The 9735-nt window shown below is 35.4% G+C and overlaps 1 pseudogene; it reads left to right on the top strand.

The window, feature by feature from the left end:
- Window positions 1–5425: 5425 nt before the first annotated feature.
- LOC142174254 (F-box/FBD/LRR-repeat protein At1g13570-like) lies at window positions 5426–6843 on the top strand (annotated as a pseudogene).
- Window positions 6844–9735: the final 2892 nt, after the last annotated feature.

Genomic DNA, 9735 nt, shown 5'->3' with positions numbered 1-9735 from the left:
GGAATCCAGCTATGTTAAGATCTAACTTTTCTTCAGTTTGATCAGTAATGACACTGATCATGAACAAGTAGGCTATCAGGTTTGTCCTTTCTTCAAAATCGTGTACATAGATTTGCTGCTTATCATGCGTAAGCTTTCTTCTTCATAATTCCATGCAATATCACCTTCTTGGTGACATTTAGATATATCCTCACTTGAAGGCTGTTCCTCCTGATGCTGATCCCCTTGTTTCTCCTCAATCTTTTCACATCTCCTTCCTGCAGTTCTTTCTCAGTTGTAATACAGACTCTCTGCGTTTATCCGAGTGACCCAAACAATGAAAATCTCTCTTCGTCCTTTGCCCTATACTGATGAGCTGAAAACTAAAGCTCTTACTTTCTGTTGAGTAATTCATCTCATCTGCTTATTTGTGCACAGGTGCCTTAAAGTATACTATTTCCACATTTATAATACAAGTGAACGAGAGATGGGCCTTATATCAGATCAGTGACATGTTGACAATGTGGCAGTCTCAAAGAGTCAAAAGGTATTTACAGCAAATCTGGAAAACCACTCCTAGTTGCATTCTATGGACTTTATGGCTAGAGAGAATCAAGGCATGCTTCGAAGGGAAGAGATTGCTAACATCTAGAGTAAAAAAACAAATGTATTAAGAACTTGTATTTGTGGTGTTATAGTAATACCCTAGATAGGATGGATCAATATCTGGATTTTTTGTACTTACTAGGAGTAAATATGTAACTATGTTGATGAAGAAGTTATACTGATGCCTTGTACTTTGTTTTCTGTACGAGTTTGGCACTAGTTGAATAATAATAAAAAAAATGGGCCTTATAAGCTTAAGCTTCTTGAGAAAAAGTATTACCTTGAAATGAATCACCTTAGGATTGGCTGAAGCACCTTACCGTCCTTAGACTGTATGAGCTTCTGTCGTGCGTGTTGGTGTAGATGTGAACTTGGATCTCTTCAGCGTAGCTTCTATAGCTCTCTCCTGCTCGTAGCTTGCTCAATTTCTTGCTGTGGAGTTTCTGGTCTAAACACCTTAATATAGTTCGATTTCCTTTTTCAATCATCCTATGAAACTAGATTGGAAATGGGCATCACTGAAGAAAGGATTCTGGATCAACATTTGCAATCTCAGTTATTCAAACTTCTCTAGGTATTCCTCTACGGGGCCCTTTGGCATCAACTTTTTAAATTCTTTAACAATATCTCCAGCAACGTCTCCCCAAACCTCCTACAAGCATCTTCTCTGGAACTCAACCAATCAAAATCAATAATCATAGTTCTGGCGTCTGGGTATGCTTCAAGTGCTTCCATGTTTTTCTTTCTAATCATTTCTTGTCCCTTTTGGATGAATTTTAGTCTATGAATTCATCTTCTTCTTTAAATACTGTTTTAGATGTTGGGTATGTGCAGCGTTTTCTGGATCCATTTGATGCCTAATCTAGCCAAAGCTGTGAAGCATCTACTAAGCTTATTTTTGTGTTTGAAAGATGCCAAAAATTAGTTTGGAGTATTATTTTTTCTTCTAAAATCTTCTTGTTGTAGATATTCAGCAGTTTATAGAGCCTATTATCCTCGAAAGAACATGTGTTTCTTGTTTTTGCTCTTTTGGTTTTCCCTTTTGAATAATAAATACAAATAGTTCGTAGGTGTTAAGACGAGACATATTAGAGTTTTCAATTAGAAAGCAAACTGTCTTCTCCTCTTTCAGTTGTAGCATGTCGATTTTACAATGTGAATCCTGATAGTATTGCTGTTTATTTTCTGCAGGGTTTTGTTGGTGTTTACTTTTATATGATGTCTCTTAAGGACAAAAAGCTTAGTAGTCAACGTGTATCTCTGGATATACTTAGCAACCTACCAGGGAATTTAATTGATGAGATTCTAATTCGTTTACCTTTACAAGATGCTGTGAGGACAAGCATCTTATCGAAGAAATGGAGATATAATTGGTGCAGGCTTCCAGAGTTAACCCTTAATCTACAAGCTTTGACAACTTCGGAGAAGCCAATATATCTTGCAACTACATTTACAAACATTGTCAACCACCTTTTGACCCTTCATTCAGGAACAATTACTAAGTTCACCCTTGACTTTGATCCTTAACTAATACCCTGTCCTACATTTGACAACTTGATATATTTCCTTTCGAGGAATGGCATTCAACATCTTGTTCTTAGACTTCCATGGGGTATTGAACCGTACAAGTTGCCTTCTTCATTTTTCACATGTTTGCAATTGAGGCATCTGACTCTTCAAAATTGCTTAATAGAGCTTTTACCACCGGCCTTCAAAGGATTTCATAGGTTAATTAGCCTTGAACTAAACTGCATTGCAATTTCTTCCAAGTTGCTTGAAAGTTTAATCTCTAGTTGCTCATTGCTTGAGCAATTGGTGCTGCAAATCTCAGAAATTTCAAATGTTATCGAAACTAATGCTCCAATGCTGAAATCCTTTGATTTCAGAGGCAGTATAAGATGTATCTGGTTAAAGCATATCCCTCTTCTGGAAAAAGTTTCGGTTATGCATAATCGTTTCCCTGTGGAGCCAGGAAACTGTGATATTACTAAATTTTTCAAGTTTTTTTCAGTTGTCCAGCATCTCAAATTGGATGATGGTAGTCTCAAGGTAAATGTGCTTCACCGCTACATTGTAATGCATTTTTAATATATGTCACATTTTTTAGGCTCTGAGTCGAGGGTCTCTTGGAAACAACCTCTCTACCTTCACAAGGTGGAAGTAAGGTCTACGTATACACTACCCTCCCCAGACCCCACTTTTGTGGGATTACACTGGGATTGTTGTTGTTTTTGTAGTCATCCTGATTTTTTGCATTTTCTTCCTAGTTATTTGCTGCAGGAGCCGGTGGAGTACCAAGAAGGCTTCCTTTTGATCTCATCTCTGTCGAAAGTCTTCACCTTTCTGATATTTTTCTTGATGCGTTGGATGTGGTTTCGTGTGCTCTTTGCCTGATCAGAAGTTTCCCATATTTACAATATATGAAAATTGAGGCTCTTAATCATTTGACTCTTTTCTTTCTCTTTCTTATGTAGTGGCAATATTTTTTTCATACTGTTTATCGTCTATAGTTTCTTAGAGTCGGATTTTTGGTGATCTTTCATAGGTTGGTGATTGTTTTGAGGACTATATTCCTGCTCTGGAATGTCTTGAAGTGGAAGGTTTCTCAGGTGTGACGTTTAGTCGCCTCAGGGAAGTTAAGCTAATAGGTGATCTGGCCACAGAGCCTGGGATTCAGCTCGTTAAGCTTCTGTTGGCCAAGTCACCCGTGCTGGAGAGAATGCTAATCGAGACCTGGATAAATGATGATACTGCCGAGCAACTAATTCAGTCTCTTGGCAAAACATACGGATTGGACGTTGTGCTAGCAAATTTCCACGTGCATCACCTTATGCAAAAGTTGTCTGCAACGTTGAGTATGATCACCGTTTGGATTATCTCTTGTAATGAGGCTTATGACATGTACTAATATGCTATGTTGTTCGGATTCTCCAAAAATATCGACGGGTGCGTGTCCTCAAAAATATTGCATTTTTTGGAGGATCCGACATGCACCGGTCGATATGTTTGGAGAGTCCGCACAACATGGCTGATATATGACTATTTATTTCTGTGTTATGTTGTCCCCTAACTCTAGCAGCACTAAAATGGAATTTTTTTGTTATTATTAACCTTGATATTTGATATGTTAGTTATTCAATCTAATTTTCTTTATTGAGTTTATTTTCTCTTTCATGACATAATGTGTTGTTCCAGTTAACTGATAATGCAAATTTGGCTTTCTACTATTACTGTTCATTTTTATTTAATGGCTTTGGATAAATTAGGCTGCATGTCAAAGCATTCAATTTAGGGAATAATCCATTAACGCATATATTGCAGTTAGACAATATTAAGGTCAATAGGCATTTCACGAAGTGTGAGTTAAATTTCTTTCGTCTTAAAAACAAGAAGATTTTTCGTAAACCACGGTAGTTTAGAGCATAATAATTATAATTTGCCTAATTACCACTTGTAGCTGCTGTTCAATTGTTACAAACTTGTATCAATTGTATTCAAACACGCAATGATTATAGCCTGTGTCAAGTGTATTCATTCGCGCAACAAATATTACATATACAGAGACGTATCCAGCTAACAACTATCCAAACAAGCTGTTATTTACTTTTTAAGATTTTTGAATCCTCCGGGTGAAAATCGTGCTTCCGCCACTGCCTGCTACCTCCCATAGTACTAGGTGACAGATAGGAAGGAATCACCTAGTATATTTTGCTTCACCTGGAATTTGAATTTGAGACCTTCTCTTTCTTTTTAGGTATTTATTTTTCAGTTATTGAATGAATTGAGAGTGTTTGAGCAATATATATTATACTAAGATTTCATCCTTCATATTTTCCAATGTTAGTAGATAAAACCACCTAAAACCAGATCGAATTATATCTCTGCAGTGATTACTTATTTTCTGATAAAAACTACAGGTCACTCTCCTTTTCTTTTTTTTTTTTCAATTGTGATTTTTCCATAGCTCAAGACTATGCTAATTGTGGGAATAAAGCTAATAAGCTTATTTCAAGACTATGATAATTGTGAGAAAAAGACATTAGGTGATTTCTTCCTACGAAGACAAAAAAACACTAGGTGATTTATTCTCATCTACCCCAACTTTGGTGAGTAGAGTAACCTATTAATTTTTTCTGGTAGGAGATAGCAGATACACTGTGGAATTAGTCGAGGTGTTGGCAAGCTGGTCCGGAAACCACAATTATCAAAAAATAATTATAATTGTGGGAATAAAGCTAATAAGCTTATTTATTGATTCATTTAGTAGTAAAACTATAAGGTTTGATGCCCAATGTTGCCAAAGCTGTGGAAAATCTACTAAGCTGATCTTGTGTTTGAAATATGCCAAAATATTGGGTATTATTTTTTCTCCTATTTTTGTTTTGTGAGTTTCTAAAGCTTATAACGGGCAAAAGAAATTTTTTATTGTTTTTGTTTACCAGCTTTTAAATTATAGATCTTAATAATACCCTAGATTAATGAAGTATTTATGTAATGTATTATTGGAAGGGGAGCCTTGACATATCTGGTAAAGTTGCTGCCGTGACCTGGTAAAGTTGCTGCCATGTGACCAGGAGGTTACGGGTTCGAGCCGTGGAAACAGTCTCTTGCAGAAATATAGTGTAAGGCTGCGTACAATAGACTCTTATAGTCCTACTCTTTTCCGGACCATGTACATAACGGAAGCTTAGTGCACCGAGATGTCCTTTCTTTTACGTAATGTATTATTGCTAGCAGCCTTTTCCTTTTTTTCTTTCAGTTGTTGCATGTTGAGGTTACCTTTCTTCTTTATTTTCTTGTTTACTTTTCTGCAGATTTTTTTGGAGATTATTGTTTCAAGATGTCTCCTAAGGGCGTAAAGCGTGGTTGTCAAACTGCACCTTTGGATATACTTTGCAGCCTTCCTGAGAACCTAATAGATGATATTCTTATGCATTTGCCTTTACGAGATGTTGTGAGGACGAGCATCTTATCAAAGAAATGGAGGTATAACTGGCGCAACCTTCCAGAATTGACGCTTGATCTAACAAATTTGAGTACAACAGAGGACTTGATACCCCCTAAATTTGAATTTGCCAACATTATCTACCACGTTTTGACACTTCATACTGGACCAGTTACTAAGTTTTGCCTCTCCTTTAGTTCTAATCTGATACCTTGTCCTAGCATTGATAACTTGATATATTTTCTCTCTAGAAATGGCATCCAGCATCTTGTTCTTAAACTTCCGAGCAGCGGTGGCCCTTACACATTACCTTCTTCACTTTTCACATGTTTTCGATTGAAGCATCTCACTCTCCAAAATTGTTTAATGCTTCCTCCCCCATCCTTCAAAGGATTTGAAAAGTTAATTAGCCTGGAATTACGTGACGTCACAATTTCATCCAAATCTCTTGAAAGTTTAATCTCTCATTGCCTGTTGCTCGAGCAGTTGGTATTGCATATCTCACGTTTAACACGCGTTGAAATTAATGCGCCTATGCTGATATCCTTCTGACTTCGTGGGCAACATAAGTTCCATCCACTTAAAGTATATCCCTCTTCTAGCAGAACTTTCAGTTGTGGATTTGGAATGGAATGGGGGGAAACAAAAATGTGATATTGCCAAGTATTTCGAGTCTTTTACTGCTCTCGAGCATCTCAAGTTGGATATAGATAGTTTGAGGGTAAATCTGCTTTCAACACTTAATTCTTATGCATTTTCATAGATGTAATCTCTTTTGGGCCTTTATTCATTCTGTATTTTCTTCCTAGTTCTTGGCTGCAGGAGGCGAGGAATTGCCAACAAGGCTTCCTTTTGATCTTAACTCTGTCAAAAGTCTTTGCCTAGGTGGTTTTTATTTTGACTAATCGGATATGGTCTCTTGTGCTCTTTGCTTGATAAGAAGCTTCCCATATTTACAATATTTGGAAATCCAGGTTCTTACTCATTTGCCTCTTTCCTTTCTCTTTCTTGTTTTCATACTTTTATCCTCAATAAGTTAGAGAGTTGGGGCTGATAATCTTTCTTAGGTTCATGATGTAGATTATACTACTCCAGCTCTAAAATCTCTTGAAGTGGAAGCGTTCTCAGATGTCACATTTAATCACCTCAGGGAAGTTAAGCTAACAGGTAGTATAGGCTCAGAGCCTGAGATGCAGCTTATCAAGCTTCTGTTAGCCAAGTCCCCCGTGCTGGCGAGAATGCTAATTAAATCATACACATTATGCTATGATGCTGATGAAGCACTCAAAATATCCACTCTGCTAAACTCGTAGAAGTTGTCTATGATTGTTATGATGACTAGTCTGTGTCATTAATGAATTTGTTATTACAATTGTAAGGGATTTTACATTTAACGCCCGTTCTTGACTAATCTATTCAATAAGATCTACAACATGAATTAGTATGTGGTTGTTTACCTCGCAGTTATTTCAAAGATTTGCTCTGTATTAATCGTCAACTTGGTCACTTTACCAATGGCAAACCTGAAGCCTTTTCTCAAGAATTTTATGTATAAGGTGGAGCCACGCCGATTTAATACTATTAACTGTCCCCTAGCTAGTAGCAGTGATATGAAATCTTTCCTTTAGTATTTTCCAGCATGGTATTTAATATTTTGTTTACTTAATATTCATTTATCTGATGGAGTTTGTTCTGTTTTTCATGGCATTATGTATATTTGGTTCCACTGGACTGATTTTAATATATTTATTTATAATGTCTTCAAAGTCATATCGTTTACTTTACTTTTATCAATTAAAGTAAGAGTCATTAAGTATTTACTTTGTCAACAAATAAGTGGATCAATATTAATTTTTGTAGGTCACGCGTTCGAGCCGGAGAAACAGTCATTAAGTTGTCTATATCATACCCCTTGAGGTATGATCCTTCCCCGGACTAAACTGTGTATGCAAAATACGTTGTGCACCTGACTGTCCTTTAATATTAATTTTTATAGGAAAATGGATCTGCACCAATTTATAATGAACTAGTGAATCTATCGCGCAAAAAAAGAACTCTTATATTTAGAAATGAATTGTTTCCAACATTTAGATGGTTAAAAGTATAAAATAATAGGTTGTGAGGAGCTATTTTATTTATGCCCTAGTTCTTTCATATCATATTTGGTTTAACAAAGTAAAGGAGAAACATAAATAAAAGAGAAATCCATTTATTTATTTGTTTCGTATGAGAAATTCAAAATTTATTGTGTTGGTTGTTTGGTATAGTGGGAAAAAAATAAAAGAGCGGGTTTCTCATATGAGTCTAATTTAGAAGTAAGATAAAGTTTGAAAGTAGTAAATAAAGGAACTTCTCTTCAATTTTTCTTGTGTTTAGCTTCTCAACAAAAAAAGGTCGTTTTCCCAGGTTTCAAATTTTATCCTTCCTTTTTTTCCCCACCTCTATCAAAGATGGTTCTAATTCATATGACTATATGATATTCAGTAGAAATTTATTTTAAGAAAATTTAGTTCTCATTGCATCTCTTAGTTTTGAGGTTTTAACCTTTGGGATTAGATTAATGCTTTATTAGAACATTCATCAATAGCAACAGAAAATCAGTAGCAATCAATATTTGTTCCCAAAAGAACAATTGCTTGTTGTTGGCCAAGAAACCAAAGTGTTTTTCATACCTAAATAAAAAAATCTCAAAAGAAAGAAAGTCTATTGTGTTTGGGTAGAAACTAAACTATTCAAACACATTATTTTCAAAAATTTGTTGAAATTTTTCCTTCTTTCTTTAGTCGAGGGTCTATCGGAAATCGCTTCTTTTACATCTTATCCTCTCTAGATCCTACTTGTGGGAAAATTCCCACTGGGTTTATTGTTGTTGTTGTTGTTCTAGAAATTTTTCCAACAAAATATTTTCAAAAATCTGTCCAAATAATAAAAGAAATACTTATATGTGGAAACGGTAAACGGGCAATAGCGCGTGTTTTCAAATTGTTTTTCCTCCTTGTTCTTTATAATTTCTTCGAAAAAACATTTTCAAAAAGTTCTCCAACGCTAATAGAACAACACTTCTGTCCAGACGGTGATTGAGAAAACAAAATAGATATTATCATGTGTTTGTTCTAAATAGTTACTTGCTCCTTATTCTAATTAATACTACAGTATATATTTTGGTTCTCATTTTCTTCACCTTTTTTTTCCTTTGTCTTTTCATTTTGATATCCTTTCTTCTTACCTGTTAGTACCCGTCATTTATTAAGAAAAAATTAAAATCACTTCTCTAAATACATGAAAAAACCTTTTTCCTTCAAAATCAAAATAACGTCCTAAAAGTATTATGTCGTTTCATAAGATCATTTCTGTCAATTAAAATGTTTATCATTTTCTTTCATATATGACCAACAAAAGCAAAAGGGTAGAAAACGAAGAGACAACAATGTCTGAAAATTCACTTGGGCGAGAAAAGAGAAGAATGTTAAAGTATAAAGAGAAAAAATTGTGGGGTCCAGCCCATAAATTAAGGAAGACAGCTTTCTTCCTTTGTCTTCTTTTTCTAAAATGGCATCCACCGTTGTTTTTGAATTGCTTCAAAGTCATCCTTTGAATTTTTTTTTTCCTTTCTTTTGATGTGACTGATGACATTTGTAGGGGTATAGAATCTCTATAAATAGAGAGCTTCCGAGCCATTTGAATTACACCAACAAAGAGAGAAAGAAAGAGTGAGGTTTCACAGACAGAGTATAAGAAAATAATCTGTGAGAAAAATAGAGAGCGAGTGATATTGTAGTTGAGGTGGGAATAGCAAAAGAGGGTTATTTCTTTTGAGTGTTGTAGTGGTCTTTGGAATATTTTACTCGGACCTACAAAGTGTAAAATTCCTTACTATAGTGATATCAGTTGCTCCTCTCGGGGCCATGGTTTTTTCCCTCATTAAAAGGGTGGTATCGATTTTACTCTTTTATTCTTGTTAATTACCGTATCTCAGTGCTACATTATTATTCCGCTTTTATTACCGTGAATATTATTTCTGTGGGGGTTTATTCCCAACATTTGGTATCAAAGCACAAGTTCTGCTCGTTCACTAGAATACTATTCACTGTCGGTAGTACTATACTCGGTAAAAAATAAAAATGTCTGGAGTAAAGTACGAGGTAGCAAAATTCAATGGAGCTAACTGTTTCTCAACATGGCAAAGAAGGATGAGGGATCTGCTC

The sequence above is a fragment of the Nicotiana tabacum genome, chromosome 20 (assembly GCF_000715075.1).
Source record: "Nicotiana tabacum cultivar K326 chromosome 20, ASM71507v2, whole genome shotgun sequence".
NCBI lineage: Eukaryota > Viridiplantae > Streptophyta > Magnoliopsida > Solanales > Solanaceae > Nicotiana > Nicotiana tabacum.
This window is presented reverse-complemented; position numbering and strand designations above follow the sequence as displayed.